Source organism: Callorhinus ursinus, unplaced genomic scaffold (genome assembly GCF_003265705.2).
Source record: "Callorhinus ursinus isolate GAN/ISIS: 27379988/994484 unplaced genomic scaffold, GSC_fseal_2.0 scaffold11, whole genome shotgun sequence".
NCBI classification, from domain to species: Eukaryota; Metazoa; Chordata; class Mammalia; order Carnivora; family Otariidae; genus Callorhinus; species Callorhinus ursinus.
Window position 1 is genome coordinate 10,822,069 of NW_027397073.1, and position 20,341 is coordinate 10,842,409.

Genomic DNA, 20,341 nt, shown 5'->3' on the forward strand with positions numbered 1-20,341 from the left:
GTCCTGAGACCACACTGTCCCGCGAGGGTTCCACCCCCCGCTTAGCCACTGGAGCGACGTCCCTCCGCGGAGCCGACTTCTAAAAGGTCCGATTTTGTGTTCCGCGGCTCTAGCACTTGCCAGAAGCGGCCGACGGAGGCCCCCTCCCCCGCCGTCTATCCTCCCGAATATCGCCTCGGATTCACTTCTCCGCACGTCCTACCTTCCAGTAAGTGGTCGCTTTTCTGTTCAGAGAGTTGATGCTATTCTTTTCTTTGATCTCCTGTTGAGTTCGTAGGTGTTCAGAATGGTTTGATCCCTATCCAGCTGAATTCCTGAGACCAGATGAAATCCAGGTCTCCTACTCCTCCGCCATCTTGCTCCGCCCCCCTTGATATTCATCTTCTGTAAAAACTTCTATAAAGCTCTCGAACTACTTTCCATAAAACCGAATCTTTTATTTTGCCTTTTCCTTACACATTCTAAATACAAAGTAGAATGATTGACCTATGATAGCATAACCATCATTTGATGGATTATTCTTAAATATTACAATTAGATGACAAGAGGAAGGACATATTGAGAGCAAAAGATTTCCTTTCAACACTTAAAATCGTGTGGCATTTTAGGATAAGAGGTATATTAGTACTTTTATCACTATTATTTTGTCACTCACAAGTGTTAACTCATAAGTGTTATAAAGCATGAAGGGCCATATCAATTATTTTTCTTGGAAAACAGTCCCAAGTGTACAACATGGCTGTGAGATCAAAAAACTTACTTAATCCAACAGACCTTGAATTTTCAGTGCTATACATTGTAATCATTCCGAGGTTACTCACTCAATATTGCTCTTAATTCTTAAAAAAAAAATAAAGTTTGCAGAAGACCTTTACTGAAAACGTTACTTAAGAATTTAATTCTCAAAAATAAGAAATGCTATTTTTTTCAGAATAGCTATCATTTGTTTAGGAAAATTGTTCTCTTTGTACCACAATTACCATCGCTGATGTAAATTTTTTAGACATCGTCACAATACTGGAAAATTGGTTATTTCTCTCCATCTCAAACTATTTATATGATGCAATGTTATATAAGATTAAAAAAAACAGGACTCTGGGCTATTCATATACTAATATTATGAACTTGTTCCTTAGGTTTTTAAGTTATAGAGAAATTGTACATTATTAAATTCTTTAATCCAAGATATTTTTGTACAATTGATTCATTTTACATAATTGTTTAGCCAGTATTCCTTTAAAAATTCAAATGCAAGTAACATAAATAATAGAGAAAAAAAAGTTAACATTTAAATTTCCCAGATGTGTAAACATTAAAATTATTTAGTAAGATTTTTCTTAATATTATTTTAAAGAATTTATTTTTTAAACTTTTAATTTTACTATAATTATAAATTTACTTTAGATACTTTTAAAAATAGTCTAAACATAAAATGTTTCAATGGTTACAAAGCAAAAATTAACTGGTTACAAAAGTATGATAAATTTAATAATTGCTTTTCTACACCTGCATTCTTTCAAATCACTACTATTACTACTTCCATTATTATTATTATTATCACTATTATTATTTTAAAGCTATATTATCATTATTTATTATTTTAAAACTTCCTAGATTCAACTTCTCAGTTATTTTTGGTACTTCCCTGTGGCTGGTGACATATTTATCCAAGAATAGCACCTTTACAGAGTTAACAATCTTCTTGCAGAACCAAATGTAAGACAAAGATATTGTCTCAGCCTTAGTTATGTGACCTGTTGGACTGTGCCTATGGATTTTGCTGTCATCTGCATATATCTCCTGAGACATGAGGACTAAGATGTATGTAGTTATATTTGCGAATATTCACATGAGCTGATCAATTATTGACAAACTTTCTACATTGTTATTATTTGGGACTATTGGTACTGCTCTGTCCTCTTTTTTCTGTTTCAGAACAATGCAATTAATTAATTGTTTTCGTTATTCTTTCTTTTCCATTTTCTGAGAGAGAGACTACACAATCACGTTTGCTTACAGGAAAACATTTTTTTTCTCCACTTGAACTGATTTTTTGTCATTATGAAATTGTAATTTCAAAACTGCAATGTTTCCCTTCACTATAATTACTTTGATTTTGATTTCTTTTTAATTTGGCTATTGAGAATCCTGGCTCTTTTCGTTCTTTTAGGGTTATTCCTGAAAACTGCTAAAAGTATTCACATTATCAAGATATTCCAAACCAATGCCGATCTTATTTTTTGTTCCAAGGAATGAAGTAGGCTGGGACCTAAATATTCTTTCCTCCTTGTAATATTATAGAACAGGGATCATGCCCTTAACTACTAGCTTCCAGTAATTTCAACTATCTAAATTGAAATTTAATTAAACATATGCTAAATATTTATTTGGTTACAATATCAAACTCATGGGTGAAAAAGTGAAATAAAACTTGACCATAAGTTGGTTATCTTTTTGCCAATTTGATCATTTTTACATTTTGTTTGCATTTTGAATTGATCAAACTTTTTTTTGATCAAACTTTTCTAATAGGTACAGATATAACATCATAAAACCTCTGAAATATACAATCCCCATAAACTTCTGTATTTTGCCATTTGAAAAGCTTTCCCGTATATGATAATCTTCTTAACAATATGGTGAAAATGTGTTTGTAGACTTAATTTCTTTTTCACACATATTTCTGTTTTATTTCTCACTCAAAAATACTGTCTATTTTTAACTGGTGTCAGCAATACTCAATGTTCAATAAATGAAGGACAAAATGGAAATCTGATGAGAACTTGGTTAGAGAAAGGCCTTTACGTAAACTTTTCTAAGTATTAGCGGATAATTTGGGTCTAAGTAAAATTGTCACCTCTATTTCAAGATCATTATATTTCTGTTTGTGATTTGCAATAAATTACACAGCTCTTTGAGCGATTTATATTTTCAGCGATTCCTTTTTACAGTAATAGTTACACAGTATTATAAAATACTGTTTTACTCTTTCACACACACAAAAAAATCTAAAGTGAATATATCTTTGGAAGTATATGTGCCATAATGAAGTATATCGAGACTACATTTCCAGTTCTAATTTTTGGATATGCTGTTGCATTCCAGACCTGAACTGAAAATGTAAGTAGCGTCTCCAGAATTGTGTATTTTAAATTAGACTACTGTGAGGCATGTGTCTGAATGTACTGCCCCAAACTTCACCTGTTGCCATTTGAGTAATTATATTCTTTATTTTTGACCTGCCACCTTATATGTATTTCTGGTAGCTCCTCAACATTTATGTAAATCTTCAAAAGAGAAATGTATAAATTTTTAAGTGTCTTAGCCTCTTTCAAATTGTCTCAGTTTAAAGAATTATCTAAAGAATTTTTATTTTTTCTTTTTATTTTATTCATTCATTTGAGAGAGAGAGAGAGAGAGAGAACGAGTGGGGGGAGGGGCAGAGGGAGAAGCAGACTCCCCTCTGAGCAGGGAGCTAACACAGGGCTCCATCCTGGGACCCTGGGATCATGATCTGAGCCAAAGGCAGCTGCTTAACCGACTGAGTCACCCAGGTGCCCCAAAAGAATTTTTATTTTTTCTTATATCAATAATTGTTATCAGAAAGATAAGAGGTCTACCTATGTCAGTGCTTTTGGTTCAAAATTGTTATACTATCCATGCAGTCTTTGTGACATAAAATCAGCTTGTGAAACTTAGTAAGGAAGAGTTTAATCACAACAAATAGATTAAAAGGAATCCTTCGGTTGGGAAAAGAAAAATATTTAATACTCATAAATCAGGCATTAATCAAATTATATCCTTTCCCCTCTAAAATATTTTGAGCTTATTTAAGACATAATGACTCAAAGTCATTTACCTAAATTATTTACCTGAAACATAAATGATTAAATGAGTCAGGAAATCTCTTTATAGGAGTTTTGTGGTTTTACCATAGGCAGAGATTCCACAAAAGTCTGGACCCCATACTTTTAAAGACTCTGAACTCAAAACAAAAACAAAAACGGGACGGGGGGGTGGTGCCTGGGTGGCTTGGTCGTGGGACTAGGTTTCAGCTCAGGTCCCGATCTCCAGGTCAAGAGGTGGAGCCCCACATCACATGGGGCTCTGCGCTCAGCAGGAAGTCCGCTTGGGATCCTCTCTCTCTCTCCCTCAACCCCTACCCCCATTCACGCACACTCTCTCTCTCTCTAAAACAAACAAAATAAAATCTTAAAGAAAAAAAGACCTTGGGCTCATTGTTTCACCTTCATCACGACTGCTTCACCACTGACCGCTAATGAAGAACCACGCTGCAGGGTCACCTGCAGCTGCTAGTTATTGTAGCTACGATGCCCAACACCATGCTGCCTTAAATATGTGCATCCAGAACACTTTTCATCTATTGTATTTTCAAACTATAAGTCATAACCTGCTAACGACTTTGAAATCAATTTATAAAACCAACACAGGACAGAATATAATGGCAAAATCTTGGAATTCATCACATAAAGTAAGAATATGTATCATTTATGAATGTTTTTTTCAGTTGCGTGTGTGTATTTGAATAGTCTTTATGCATAATACACTTTTTTAAAGATTTTATGTATTTATTTGAGAGAGAGAGAGAGAGAGAGCACAAGCAGGGGGAGGGACAGAGGGAGAGGGAGAAGCAGACTCCCCACTGAGCAGGGAGCCTGACTCGGGGCTCCATCCCAGGACCCTGAGATCATGACCTGAAGGCAGATGCTTAACCGACTGAGCCAGCCAGGCGCCCCACATAATATATTTCTTAATATAAGTTGTGGAAAATATGTTAAAAAAAAACAGTACTCTAAATGAACTTAAAATGTATCTGATGAACTTACTAAATCTAGAGTAAAAATTAAATGGAAGTTTGCAAACTATTAACGTGAGCTTTTTGACTCCATATTCTCCCTATTGCTTTTCTCCTATAGTGGCATAGTCTATTACTTGCTATATTTTGTCCTTCAGAGTAGCATTCTGCTTTCATTTCCTAAATTGTATCCGGATAGCATGTTCCTTTTTCTCTTTTCTTCTTCTTCTTCTTCTTCTTCTTCTTTCTTTTTTTTTTGAAGTAGGCATATATCAGTCTTCTATGGTGTGTCAGGAACTGTGTTAAGCATAGCAAATGCAAGAATATATATATGTATATTTATATATATTCTTATATATATTTATTTATATATATATTTATATAAAACATTATATTCACTCTTAAGAACCTGACTATTGGAGACAACAAAAAAGTAAATAAATTATTGCTCAACTGAAGGTATCACTAGAACTTATTGGAGCTGAGGACAGGGAAAAAGGATTGTCAGAGCCCCTTTTATAAAGGAATTTAGGAGTGAAGAAATTTTATCTAGAGACTGGGGAAATGATTCCCTGACAGGAAGGGATAAAAACATTATGAGGTTACTTGAAACTTGATAAATAGGAAAAGGAGCAATAATAGTACCTGGTCCGTCAGTGTTTAAGGTTTAAATGACATCTGAATGGGCTGTCTGCTTCTGTGTTACCTGTCTCAGAGGAAATTCTTTCAGCTATATTGATAATATAGAAAACAGAAAATCTTATTCTTGCTACATGATTTACGCTGTGTGAGAAAGTCTTTTGTGCTATTTTGCCATTTCTCTCTGTTGGTGACTGAACTATAAAATCTCCTGACTATTTTGTGATGTGAATTCAGGGTCCTAAATTTAGTGCTTCCTTTGGGAAAAAAGCCTGTACAGTCCCTAAAGAATCCTGAAACTACCCCAGTATCTACAAGATGTAATTCTTTCCACAAATATATATATATATATATATATATAGTCCTTAACAATTCCTACTGTACTCTGGTCCTTTTCCATAAATGTTTAAACTTAAGAAAATAGATTCTTATGTGTTTCTTACCATATGTACTCCAGAACTCCATTTGCTTTTATGAATTTATCAAAAATGTTTCCAAAATAAAGACAGTTGGGGACAATGATTTCATTCAGCAGAATGTGCTGAACACCGACACTCTGCCAGGCACAAGGGATGCAAGGTTAACCAAGAAAGTGTCAATACTTTTGTCTTTGTGGGATTTACCACACAGGAGACAATAAGAGTATGGACACTGAGGGAGATAGGATTGTCATCGATAAATCCTGATTTGCACTTGTGTAGGTCCTTGACTACGATGACAAGGAATGCTGGAGAGAGACCAGGATTGAGGGAAACAACAGGAATTCGTTTGGGAGCAACTAGTGTGTGCTTAAAGCTTCTATGTGGAAATCTTAAGTAGGCAATTGGATAGATGGTCTGGAGCCAAGATGGGAAATCAGGACAGGAAACGAAAATTTAAAAGTCATTGGTTTGCTGAATAAAGCAGCATCATGAATGAGATTTTCAAATAAAAAAATAAAAGTGAGAAGGAAAAAGGTCTGCATTGTGTGTTTTGAGGAACTCCAACATGCCCGTGAAAAGCATAAAAAGAAATTCTAGCATGTGTTCCATTTGAAAACACAAATGTATAACGTCCCCGAGTATATAATGGAACTGAATTGAGGGCTTATTTCTTTCAGGCTTGTATTATGGCTATTTTCATGAGTCATTATCCTGTACTGTCCCTTTCTTGAGATCAGATGTCTTTTTTGGCTGCACGTGTCTTAAAATCTGTGATGGGCTTGCAATATATATTTAATCGAATTAAGCAAACACGTACATTTAAATTACTTCTGAAATATTCTAGATCATAATTTGTTCATTGTTTTGGAGCCATGGATTCACTGGGAGAACCAGATAAAGTCAATGAATCAGTTATGTCCCAGTTTCACCATTTATTAAGACAAACATAAACAAAACACTAAATATATTATTGACCAATTTATATTACACAAATAGTAATAGTGGATGACATTGTCAGGTAGCTGATAAAAAACACTTCTTCTGTCCCCTCCTAAGCTGAGAGCTGTGGTGGATGAAAGAAGGCTACAGATGTGGTGCCTTCTAATGGCTCCTGGGGGTCTGTGCCCCTTCCTGGGGTATCTGGGTTGGCTTCTGGGACGACATGATCAACAGAATATGGTGGAAGTTGCATTTTGCCATTTTCTGGGTCCAGGCCTTAAGAAACAGGTGACTTCTTGTGATGGTTAATGATATGTACCCATTTGACTGGATCACAGGTGTATCACGATATCTGGTTAAACATTATTTCTGGGTATGTCTGTGAGAGTGTTTCTGGATGAAATTAGCATTTGAATCAGCAAACTCAGTAAAGCGGTTTTCCCTCTCCAATGTGGGTGGGCATCATCCAATCTGCTGTGGGCCTAAATAGAACAAAAATGACTGAGGAAGAAAGTATTTGGCCTTTCCTGCCTAAGAGCTTGAGCAGAGAAAGCAATCTTTTCCTGCCCTTGGCTCCCTGGTTCACAGGTCCTTGGACTTTGGACCGAAATTCACTACTGGCTCTCCTGGGGTTCCAGCTTGCAAACGGCAAATCTCGGGGTTTCTCAGCCTCCATAAGAGTGTAAGCCACATCCTTATAATAAATCTCTTCTAATATATATCTATCCTATTAGTTCTGGAAAATCCTGATTAATACACTCTCACTTCTAGTCTTGTGGAACACTTTATCATGGAACTCAGCCCCTATGCTATGAGGAATTGCCAGCACCACTCATGTGGAACCCTATAGAGAAGCAACTAGCCAACAATCCCAGCTGAGTTCTCACTTGACAACTAACAAACTACCATATTACCAAAGATGTGAGCCAGTCATTCTGGGAGTAGATTCTCCATGTTCAGGTGATGTTTGTGGGGCTGAGATGAGCCCCTTTCACTGAGATTTTCAAGAATTACCGATTCAGAGGTGGGACAAGTTATTGTTGTTTTAGTTTTAAGACACAAGATCTTAAAGTCATTTGTTATATAGCAGTAGGTCACTAGGAAAAAGAATAAATTGGGATAAAAATAAAATCTTCATATCTGCTAAAGCTGCATTATTGAATGTGGCTTCACTCTATGAATATAGATCCCTTAATCATATCATCCCCCCAAGGTCTAGAGGTCAGAACAGCCCAAGAGAAAGTTTGGCTTAGCATAGCAGATACACATACCTAGAATCTCTAACTTCCAGGACTCCAGCCAAGTGGGGGAAAGAGGAGAGTAACTCCTGTTAGAGTCACTTCCAAGAAACATGGCAACAGATGAAACATTCTCCCTCAAGAACTCATGATGGATAGAAGTTATGCTAATTAAACTAGAAAACAAAACTGTAAATAATAGAATCACAGAGGAATATGTTTATTGTATCATAAGTAAACACTCAGCATTTTATTTCCACAGCCTTCAATATATCCCACTATGAAAGAGACATCATCTTCCTTTTACTTTACTTTTTTATTACTTTGTTTACTCAAAAATTGCAAATATAGCCAATGGAGATTGGAAATAGAGAATCAGTGTAGAGGGAAAAAAAGAATGTATGTTTGTGTGTGTGTGTGTGTTTCGTGTGTGTGTGTGTGTGTGTGGTAAAATATTTGAAGATTTGTCCTTTAAGAAGAACACAGGTTTGAAAGTAAACTTTAGTTATGGTTTTTGTGGAGGTTTCTTCATTGGGTATTTTCTATACTTCTTTAAAGACTTAAGTTAAAATTTATTTCTACATAATGCTTCTCCAGTTAGCTCTATGTTCCAACATGTATAAATAAGTAGGCATATATATTTTTTCACTTGTATCTCCTATTTCCAGTGAGACTAATCAGTAGCTATGCCTACTCCCTTTGATTGCATATAAAGCAAGGTAGAAATGTTTTTATTTACTGTTTGCATATTATTGTATAACAATATGCACTTTTGATATGTTTTACCTCCAAAAAGAGATTTATAAAAAATATTATTTCTTTCACCACAATTATGGTAAGATATATTCTTCAAGAGGCACATTAAAATAGTCATATTTTAGCTGAAGCTGACACAGCCTTCATAATTACCTTTGTTCTATTATAGCACCTTACAAATTGAATTAATTCATACCATTGTAAAACCAAAATATGGGATATAAAATTACTGAGCACCAAAGAATTTAAGCTGATGTCAGTTTTGTTACCCAAATCGGTCAAATAACACTCATTTTTTTCAAACAAATGAACATCATCTCCCATAGAAAACATAAAGTAAAATAGAACATGAGAAGGCATTAACTCACTCCAATGATCTCTTTTGACCCATTCGCTTCTTTGAAACATAAATATGACTTAGCAAATCGTATCCATCAAGAGCAACAATTTATCTTTCATTAGAACTTGAATGATTTAAAACAAAATAAATAAATTTAGGCCAGTGATTGACAGTGTTATATTTTTAGTGAAAAGCTATTACATTTTCTTTTATTGTGGAATTCAGAAACAAACTCATTGAAATTATTTTTTGTATTTTTCATAGAAATTATCTGTGTCCGGTTATTTAAAGCTTGTATACCATCTCAACTAGGGAGAAGTAGCTATAATGACTCTCTCTGCATACATTTATTTTTTTAAATATTGGACTATTAAATTTAATTTCTTTTCTATTTTGAAATTAACATATAAGTATGTAGGCTTGACAATAGCTCTTTTATTGTTGAGTTCATTTAATCCCACCTATAGTTTTGTAACTAGCTCGAGTGTGACCTGACCACCACCACTACTTTCTGACACCTTTACTGATACAGTGTATAGTACCAGAAGTTGCACTAAGAAACAAACACTTAAATCCATTTATGAGATGTATTTGCTCACATATTCAGTGCCTTCCTTGCTGGGAGAAAAAAAGGACACAGATAAAAGCATCTAGAGATAAAGTGAGTATGGCACCGAGTTAGTTGCTCAGGAGATCATAGTAAATGTGAGGATTGTAAGGTAAGCTAGTTCCTTCAGTTGGCCTAAAAATAATGCACAGGAAAAATACCAAAATGATGACCTTGGAAGTCTAATTCAAATTATGAAGGCAAAGCCAGAAAATCTCTGTGAGGAAGATAACAATGAGGGTCAGGTCCAGAGGCTGATTTCATGGGCCATGGAAGCACAACACCAATTCAATGCTTCTCCCCACCAGGTAAGGTAATGCCAGGTAGGGTAAGGGAAGTTTTAGAAAACCACTGAGACCCGGATATTGGGTCTGGGGCATTTGAAGCTGACAAATCGAACTCTCAAATTATGTGGGATTTCCCCTTCTGGTCAAAGCAGTCTATATCCCCTCTGAATGAAGGAGCTAGGTTTTTTCCTACTTGAAAAATCTTTAAATTGCTCTATCTCGGGCAGTTGCCTTTTAAGGGGATTCTCCCCAGAACCCACCCTGACAACCCCTCATTTTCCTTCAAGTTCACAATGATAGTTCCTAGCACATTGTTAATATAAAAGAAGAGCTGACAGAAAATAGCCTCTATACTGAAAGACTTGCATGGCATGGTCAAAACTGATCAACATGAACTTGGCAATTATAATGAGACTGTATGCCGAAGGTGTTAGAGAAGGCATATAAAACACAGTGCATTATTGGCATGGGTGTACTTACTAAAGCCTCTAGATTTAAAGTGTTAGCTTGAGCCCTGGGGAGTGGCGCTTGTATTCTGGGGGAGGGGCTAATTGTTTCACCTCCTGTCAATGAAAAGGAAATATCAGCTGTGCTCTGGCATATTCTAAAGGAAGGGGTACACAGGCTCAAAGGTGAGAATATTGAAGTGGGTCTATTGTATGCAAACTGCCAACCTGGTCTTAAGCCTTACCTACTGGAATGGTTGAATCCAGGAAGGTGTTGTCTTCACAGTAGAAGTAAAGCCTACCTTGGAGACAGAGGCAGAATTCAGAGGTGGCTCCTCTCTAGATTAGCTATGAAAATGGGGAATACCACAAACAGTTTGGGTTCCTGATCTAAATGAGAAGAAGGGGATCATAGTAGGTAGAGACCATCTTATGGCAATTAAAAACAGAGACAAAGTGGTCACTAGGATAAAATGGCAGCAATTAGTAACAAGCATGGTATTCAAAGTGTTTTGATTGATGAGGTCTTTGTAATAGCTCACTGATTCCAAAATTCCAAGAAATGACATGGATAAGCAGACTACTAAGGTATTTGACATATTTAAGGAGACATTTGTTTCTGAATGTTGACATGATGCCTATCATGGTAGAGGGGAGAAAAATATGAGTGGAAATGTCTTCCACATTCACACCAATATGCAATATAGGAAACCAACAATAATATTGCCTCTTTGGGGAATGGCAGAGATTAGAACACCTCCCCTCCACAAAGTGATGAAAAATAGGAATGTTGATTTCGCTAAGATCCTCACTAAACTGACTGGTTGACTGGCCCAAGACCAAAATGGATACTGACAAAAAAAAAAAAAAAAAAGATTAGTTTTTACTTATCATTCCAAACAACAATCTGCATAAAAAAATCACCTGAGAATCTTGCTAAAATGCATATTCTAATGGAAAATGTCTAAGAAGTGTCAGAGTCCATATGTCTAACACGATCCCAGTAAATAAATACAAATGCTCCTGGCTGCCTGTTACATTTTGAGGAGCAAGAGGTTACGGCAAACTGACTATGATAGCGATGCCATTGGTATAGCTATGGTTCTGGAAAGATTGTAGTTACTACAGAAAATCAGCATGACCAAAAATTATTGTTCCCATTTGTATCACTAAAAGAGAATCAGTTGACCTCCCAGGCTTCTGTATAAGTGCGATGGATTGCCTGTATGTGTTCCCACAAAACTGATATATTGAAGCCCTAACCTCCAACGTGATGGTCTTTAGAGGTGGGTCTTTGTGAGGTAATTTAACTTTAGATGAATGGAATAATGGAATTACTGCCCTTAAAGGAAGAGGAAGACAGACCAGAGCTCACTCACACTCTTTCTCTCTCACCATGTGAAGATACAGCAAGAAAGTGACCATCTGAAAACCAGGAAGAGGTCTCTTACCAGATGCTGAATCTACAGGCATCTAGATCTTGAACTTCCAGCCTCTAAAATTGCGACCAAAAGTGTTTGTTGTTTAAGCCACACAGTCTATGGTGTTCTATTATAACAACCCAAACTGAATTATTATCTTTATACTTATTGTCCTTAATAATTTTGTCCTAATTATGCTTGGTGAGCAGGAGGTAGGAAATACCATAAATGACTTAGCAAGACGTGTACATCACAGAGATGGGAGTTAATTCCCATACCTGGACTTAAAAACTATCGTACAATTGCCAGAGTATAAGAGACAACATTGCTCTGCACAGGCGCATCTCTTTCACAGCAGAGGAAGGGAGGGATGCCCTGAGCTCCCCCCTTATATTGCCTTTTCTCATGCTCTGTCACACAGAAGCAACTGTCTTTGTATAATGGTAAGTTTGCTTTCTAAAGGCTCAGTTATAGGATCACCTATAGGAGACAATCCTTTGCACGGTTACCTTCTTCCCCATAACCAAAGGGGGTAGAAGTGGGAATGGCCTCTCTCGCTATTACTCCACATAAAGAACTGTAAAAATGCTTGTTTCTATCCTTTTATCATGAAGACTTCAGCTTATTTAAAGGTTCTAGTACCTAACGAGGGCAGGGTTTTGACAATAATGTAGTTCTGTTAAATGAGAAGCTGGGACCACAACTTGGTAATGTTTATCTCCTGACAGTCCTGAAAAAAATAAAATAAAATAAAAAAGACAGCCTCTTCATTGGTCAGGGTGTTCTATCTCAATCACTGAAGGGAAACTGGGCTGCGGTAAAACAGCAAGAAGAACTACATGGAACCAGGGATATTCCCTAAGGCAGGGCCTGGTCCTCTTCCATCCACCAGTCTTAATCATGGAAAAACATGGTAAACCAATAAAGACGGGACCAATAGATACTGAAGAAATGAAGTTTGGGCTAGCCAATCATGTAAAGAATCCAGTCCGCCCAAGTTAGTAGCAGAAGGTAAGAGAAAGATGGAAAAAGGAGAGGGACCAATAGCAGCTATGATTTATTTTAGTTCATTGTCCATTATCCCTTCCTTTTCCCTCTTACTTTGTATGACGAGTGGGGATAGTAACTGCACTTCGTTGTCCAATCGGAGTGTGACCAAATTGACGTTGCTCTGAGAATACACAATAGCCAATGAGAGTTAGTATGTTGTCTGGTAGGGGAACTTATTTTTTCTTCAGGACAAATAACAAAAACGGCTTCTGATGGAGAAAAGTAATGAACTGGGGGTAATCTTTTTTTTTTTCCTCTTTGCCCCTCTGTTATACTCTGTGCTCTGGGAGGCTGATCTGAACAGTCTCCATGGGATCACTCATACTTGAGATCAAGATATGGATGGTGTCCCCCCCACTAGGGGACACTGATCAGAGGATAGGAGGGGAATGAGGTTGGGTGTTTATTTCCCTGGTTCTGTTCATTCTAGGACTGCTGTGTGTTGTTGCTTCGCTTTGCCAAATATCCCAAGCACTGTTGAATGGCTGCTCCTACAGATTCCAGTGAATATTCCTTCTTCTACCTTCAAGAAAGAGGCCAGAGGCTCTGCACCATGGCCTCCCCTTGCACATTTGACCAAATCTTTTTTTTTTAAACATATAATGTATCATTTATTTCAGGGGTACAGGTCTGTGATTCATCAGTCTTCCACAATTCACAGCGCTCACCATAGCACATATGCTCCCCAATGTCCATCATCCAGCTACCCCATCCCTCCCACCCGCCCACCGCTCCAGAAACCTTCAGTTTGTTTCCTGAGACTAAGGGTCTCTTATGGTTTGTCTCCCTCTCTGGTTTCATCTTGTTTTGTTTTTCCTTCCCTTGCCCTATGATCCTCTGCCTTGTTTCTCAAATTTCTCATATCAGTGAGGTCATATGAGACTTGTCTTTTTCTGATTGATTTATTTCACTTAGCATAATACACTCTAGTTCCATCCACATTGTTGCAAATGACAAAATTTCAATTTTTTGATGGCTGCATAATATTCCATTGTGTATATATATATACCACTTCTTCTTTATCCATTCATCTGTCGATGGACATCTAGGTTCTTTCCATAGTTTGGCTATTGTGGACATTGCTGCTATAAATATTGGGGTGCACATATCCCTTCGTATCCCTACATTTGTATCTTTGGGGTAAATACCCATTAGTGCAATGCCTGGGTTGTAGGGTAGCTCTATTTTCAAATTTTTGAGGAACCTCCATACTGTTTTCCAGAGTGGCTACACCAGCTTGCATTCCCACCAAAAGTGCAGGAGGGTTCCCCTTTCTCTGCATCCTTGACAATTATCTGCTGTTTCCTGACTTGTTAATTTTAGCCATTCTGACTGGTGTGAGGTGGTATCTCATTGAGGTTTTCATTTGGATTTCCCTGGTGCTGAGTGATGTTGACCATTTTTTCATGTGTCTGCTGGCCATTTGGATGTCTTCTTTGGAAAAACGTCTGTTCATGCATTCTGCCCATTTTTGACTGGATTATTTGTTCTTTCGGTGTTGAGTTTGACAAGTTCTTTATAGATTTTGGATACTAGCCCTTTATCTGATATGTCATTTGCAAATATCTTCTCCCATTCTGTCAGTTGTCTTTTTTTTGCTTTTATTTTTTTAATTTTATTTTATTATGTTATGTTAATCACCATACATTACATTGTAAGTTTTTGATGTAGTGTTCCATTATTTATTGTTTGCATATAACACTCAGTGCTCCATTCAATACAGAGACCCTCTTTAATACCCATTTTGTCAACTGTTTCCTTTGCTGTACAAAAGCTTTTTATCTTGATGAAGTCCCAATTGTTCATTTTTGCCCTTGCTTCCCTTCCTTTGGCGATGTTTCTAGGAAGAAGTTGTGGCAGCTGAGGTCAAAGCAGTCTGTGTTCTCTTCAGAAATTTCATGGATTCCTGTCTCACATTTAGGTCTTTATCCATTTTGAGTCTATTTTTGTGTTTAGTGTAAGGAAAGGGTCCAGTTTCATTTGTCTGCATGTGGCTGTCCAGTTTTCCCAACACCATTTGTTGGAGAGACTATCTTTTTTCCATTGGACATTCTTTCCTACTTTGTCAAAGACTAGTTGACCATAGAGTTGAGGGTCCATTTCCGGGTTCTTCTCTATTCTGTTCCATTGATCTAAGTGTCTGTTTTTGTGCCACTACCATACTGTCTTGATGATTATAGCTTTGCAATAGAGCTTGAAGTCTGGAATTGTGATGCCACCAGATTTGCTTTTCTTTTTCAACATTCCTCTGGCTATTCATGGTCTTTTCTGGTTCCATACAAATTTTAGGATTATTTGTTCTATTTCTTTGAAAAAAGTTGATGGTATTTTGATAGGGATTGCTTTAAATGTGTAGATTGCTCTAGGTAGCGTAGATATTTTCACAATATTTGTTCTTCCAATCCATGAGCATGGAACATTTTTCCATTTCTTTGTGTCTTCCTCAATTCCTTTCATGAGTATTTTATAGTTTTCTGAGTACAGGTTCTTTGCCTCTTTGGTTAGATTTATTCCTAGGTATCTTATGGGTTTTGGGTGCAATTGTAAATGGGATCAACTCCTTCATTTCTCTTTCTTCTGTCTTGTTGTTGGTATATAGAAATGCCACTGATTTCTGCACATTTATTTATACCCTGCCACTTTACTGAATTCCTGTATGAATTCTAGCAATTTTGGGGTGGAGTCTTTTGGGTTTTCCACATAAAGTATCGTATCATCTGCAAAGAGTGAGAGTTTCACTTCTTTGCCAATTCGGATGCCTTTTATTTCTTTTTGTTGTCCGATTGCTATGGCTAGGACTTCTAGTACTATGTTGAATAGCAGTGGTGATAGTGGGCATCCCTGCCACGTTCCTGACCTTAGGGGAAAAGATTTCAGTTTTTCCCCACTGAGTATGATATTCGCTGTGGGTTTTTCATAGATGGCTTTTATGATATTGAGGTATGTGTGCTTTATCCTTACACTCTGAAGAGTTTTAATCAAGAAAGGATGCTGCACTTTGTCAAATGCTTTTTCTGCATCTATTGAGAGGATCATATGGCTCTTGTTCGTTCTTTTATTAATGTATTGTATCACATTGATTGATTTGTGGATGTTGAACCAAACTTGCAGCCTAGGAATAAATCCCACTTGGTCGTGGTGAATACTTTTAATGTACTGTTGGATCCTATTGGCTAGTATTTTGGTAAGAATTTTGCATCCATGTTCATCAGGGGTATTGGTCTATAGTTCACCTTTTTGATGGGGTCTTTGTCTGGTTTTGGGATCAACTTAATGCTGGCCTCATAATATGAGTTTGGAAGTTTTCCTTCCATTTCTGTTTTTTGGAACAGTCTCAGAAGAATAGATTTTAATTCTTCTTTAAATGTTTGGTAGAATTCCCCTGGGAAGCCACCTGGCCCTGGGCTCTTGTTTGTTGGGAGATTTTTGATGGCGGCTTCCGTTTCCTTACTGGTTATGGGTCTGTTCAGGTTTACTGTTTCTTCCTGGTTCAGTTTTGGTAGTTTATAAGTCTCTAAGAATGCATGCCTTTCTTCAGAATTATCTAATTTTCTGGCATATAGTTGCTCATAATGAGTTCTTATAATTGTTTGTATTTCTTAGATGTTGGTTGTAATCTCTCCTCTTTCATTCATGATTTTATTTATTTGGGTCCTTTCTCTTTTCTTTTTGCTAAGTCTGGCCAGGGGTTTATCAATCTTATTAATTCTTTCAAAGAACCAGCTCCTAGTTTCATTGATCTGTTCTACTCTTCTTTTGGATTCTATTTCATTGATTTCTGCTCTGATCTTTACTATGTCTCTTCTCCCGTTGGGTTTAGGCTTTATTTGCTGTTCTTTCTCCAGCTCTTTTAGGTGTAAGGTTGGGTTGTGTATTTGAAGTGTTTCCTGTTTCTTGAGAAAGGCTTGTATTGCTAAATACTTTCCTCTTAGTACCACCTTTGCTGCATCCCAAAGATTTTGAACAGTTGTGTTTTCATTTTAATTTATTTCCATGATTTTTTTTAAATTCTTCTTTAATTTCCTGGTTGACCCACTCATTCTTTAGTAGGATGCTTTTTAGCCTCCATGTATTTGAGTTCTTCCCAACTTTCCTCTTGTGATTGAGTTCTACTTTCAAAGCATTGTGGTCCAAAAATATGCAAGGAATGATCCCAGTCTTTTGGTACTGATTGGGACCTGTTTTATGACCCAGGATGTGATCTATCATGGAGAATGTTCCATGTGTCCTAGAAAAGAATATGTATTCTGATTATATCTGTGAAGTCCATCTGGTCCAGTGTGTCATCTAAAGCCTTTATTTCCTTGTTGATCTTTTGTCCATTTCAGTGAGGGGGGTGTTAAAGTCCCCTACTATTATTGTATTATTGTCGATGTGTTTCTTTGGTTTTGTTATTAATTGGCTTATATAATTGGCTGCTCCCATGTTAGGGGCTTAGATATTTAAAATTGTTAGATCTTCTTGTTGGATAAACCCTTTAAGTATGATGTAGCGTCATTCCTCACCTCTTATTGTAGACTTTGGTTTAAAATCTAAATTGTCTGATATAAGGATTGCCACCCCAGCTTTCTTTTGATGTCCATTAGCATGGTAAATGGTTTTCCACCCCCTCACTTTCAATCTGGGGGTGTCCTTTGGTCTAAAATGAGTCTCTTGCAGACAGCATATCGATGGGTCTTGTTTTTTTTATCCAGTCTGATACCCTGTGTCTTTTGATTGGGGCATTTAGCCCATTTACATTCAGGGTAACTATTGAAAATTATTAATTTAGTGCCATTGTACTGCCTGTAAGGTGACTATTACTATATATTGTCTCTGTTCCTTTCTGTCTATGTTACTTTTAGGCTCTTTCTCTGCCTAGAGGATCCCTTTCAATATTTCTTGTAGTATGGTTTGGTATTCGCAAATTCTTTTAGTTTTTGTTTGTCCTGAAAGCTTTTTATCTTTCCTTCTATTTTCAACAACAACCTAGCTGGATATAGTATTCTTGGCTGCATATTTTTCTCATTTAGTGCTCTTAATATATCATGGCAGTCCTTTGTGGACTGCCAGATCTCTGTGGATAGCTCTGCTGCCAATCTAATGTTTCTACCATTGTAAGTTTACAGACCTCTTTTCCTGAGCAGCTTTCAGGATTTTCTCTTTGTCTCTGAGACTTGTAAGTTTTACCATTAGATGTCAGAGTGTTGATCTATTTTTATTGACTTTGAGAGGGGTTCTCTGTGCCTCCTGGATTTTGATGCCTGTTTCCTTCCCCAAATTAGGGAAGTTCTCTGCTATAATTTGCTCCAATATAACTCCTGCCCTTCTCTCTCTTTCTTCTTCTTCTGGGATCCCAATTATCCTAATGTTGTTTCACTTTATGATATCATTTATCTCTCAAATTCTGCCCTCGTGATCCAGTAGTTGTTTATCTGTCTTTTCCTCAGCTTTTTTATTCTCCTTCAGTTGGTCTTCTATATCACTAGTTCTCTCTTCTGCCTCATTTATCCTAGCAGTTAGAGCCTCCATTTTTTATTGTACCTCATTAATAGCTTTTTTGATTTTGACTTGGTTAGATTTTAGTTCTTCTATTTCTCCAGAAAGGGATACTCTAGTATCTGCTATGTTTTTTTCAAGCCCAGCTAGTATCTTTATAATCGGCATTCTGAACTCTAGTTCTGACATCTTACTAATGTCTGTATTGATTAGGTCCCTGGTAGACAGTACTGCCTCTTGTTCTTTTTTTTTTTTTTTTGAGGTGAGTTTTTCCATCTTGTCATTTTGTCCAGAGAAGAATAGTGAATGAGAGAACAAAATGCTAAAAGGGTAACAACAACCCCAGAAAAATATACACTAAACAAATCAGAAGATACCTGAAACCGGGGGGAAAGAAAGGTGAAAAAAAAGAAATATGATCAGGCTGGTGAATAGAACAGCCACACACTGGATTTGGGGTGTATTTTGATCTGTTAGAAGAAATTACCTCTCAAAATTTTAAAGAAAGGAAAACATATGTATACAAAAATAGGGTAAGTACAATGAAGGGATGGAATATGACTGTAAAGATGAAAATTAAAAAAATTTTAAGGAAGGAATTGATAAGAAGTTGTTTGAAAAAAGTACAAAACAAAATTTTAAAAAACAAGGAGAGAATGTGATCAGGGGTAGACTAGGACAACGTCATGCACCAGATTTACGGTATATTTTCGTCTGTTAGAAGAAACTGTATCCCAAAATTTTAAAGAAAGAAAAACTTATATATATACAAAAGATAAGTTTAAATATAATGAAGGGATAGAACATGACTTTAAAAATGAAAGTTTAAAAAAAGATTTTAAAAAGGGAATTGATAAGATGTTGGTTGAAAAAGGAAAGAAGAAAAATTCAGCTAAAAAATAGAAATAGAAAAAAATGAAATTTAAAAAATTAACTTTGAAAGACTAAAGAATCATAAGAAATAAGCCATGAATTCTATGTGTTGTATCCCCCTAGCGCTGGGGTTTTGCAGTTCTCATTGATCATTAAACTTGGTCTTGGCTGGCTGTTCTTGCTGATCTTCTGGGGGAGGGTCCTGTTGCCGTGGTTCCCAAATGTCTTTGCCAGAGGTGGAATTGCCCCGCCCTTGCTGGGTCTGGGCTAAGTAATCTGCTCGGGTTTGCTCTTGGGAGCTTTTGTTCCCTACAACCTTTTGGTACAGCTTTGGAGGATGAGAGTGAAAATGGCAGCCTCACAATCTCCACCCGGAGGAGCCGAGAACTCAGGGCCCCACTCCTCAGTGCGCCCCCAGAGAAAAGCAGTCAATCACTCCCGTCTCCCTGGTCTCCCACCACACTCCGTGCTCACCCCACCTGTGACCGAGCATTTCTATCTCTGGTGCACGACCCCGTGTGGAGTCTCCAACCCTGCAGATCCCTGTGGTGCACTCCTGCGCTGCTTCTCCCGGGGGAGGAAGGGGAGTCTCCCTGGATCTGATGCTTGTTGGGTCCCTGCTGGAGGAGCAGTGGCCTGGCTGTGCCCCGGATCATGGTTTATGGCAACCCTGAGCTGAGAGCCCACGCCTCGGCTCTGGCTCTGCAGCCAGCATCCCTGCTCCGAAACCTGGGAACTCTGCCGCTCTCAGGCACCCCCGGTCTTCCTGTGACCCCGAGGGTCCTCAGACCACGCTGTCCTGCGAGGGTTCCACCCCCCGCTTAGCCACTGGAGTGACATCCCTCAGTGGAGCCGACTTCTAAAAGTTCCGATTTTGTGCTCCATGGCTCTACCACTTGCCAGAAGTGACTGACGGGGACCCCCTCCCCCACTGTGTATCCTCCCGAATATCGCGCTGGATTCACTTCTCTGCACATCCTACCTTCCAGAAAGTGGTCGCTTCTCTGTTCAGAGAGTTGTTGCTACGGT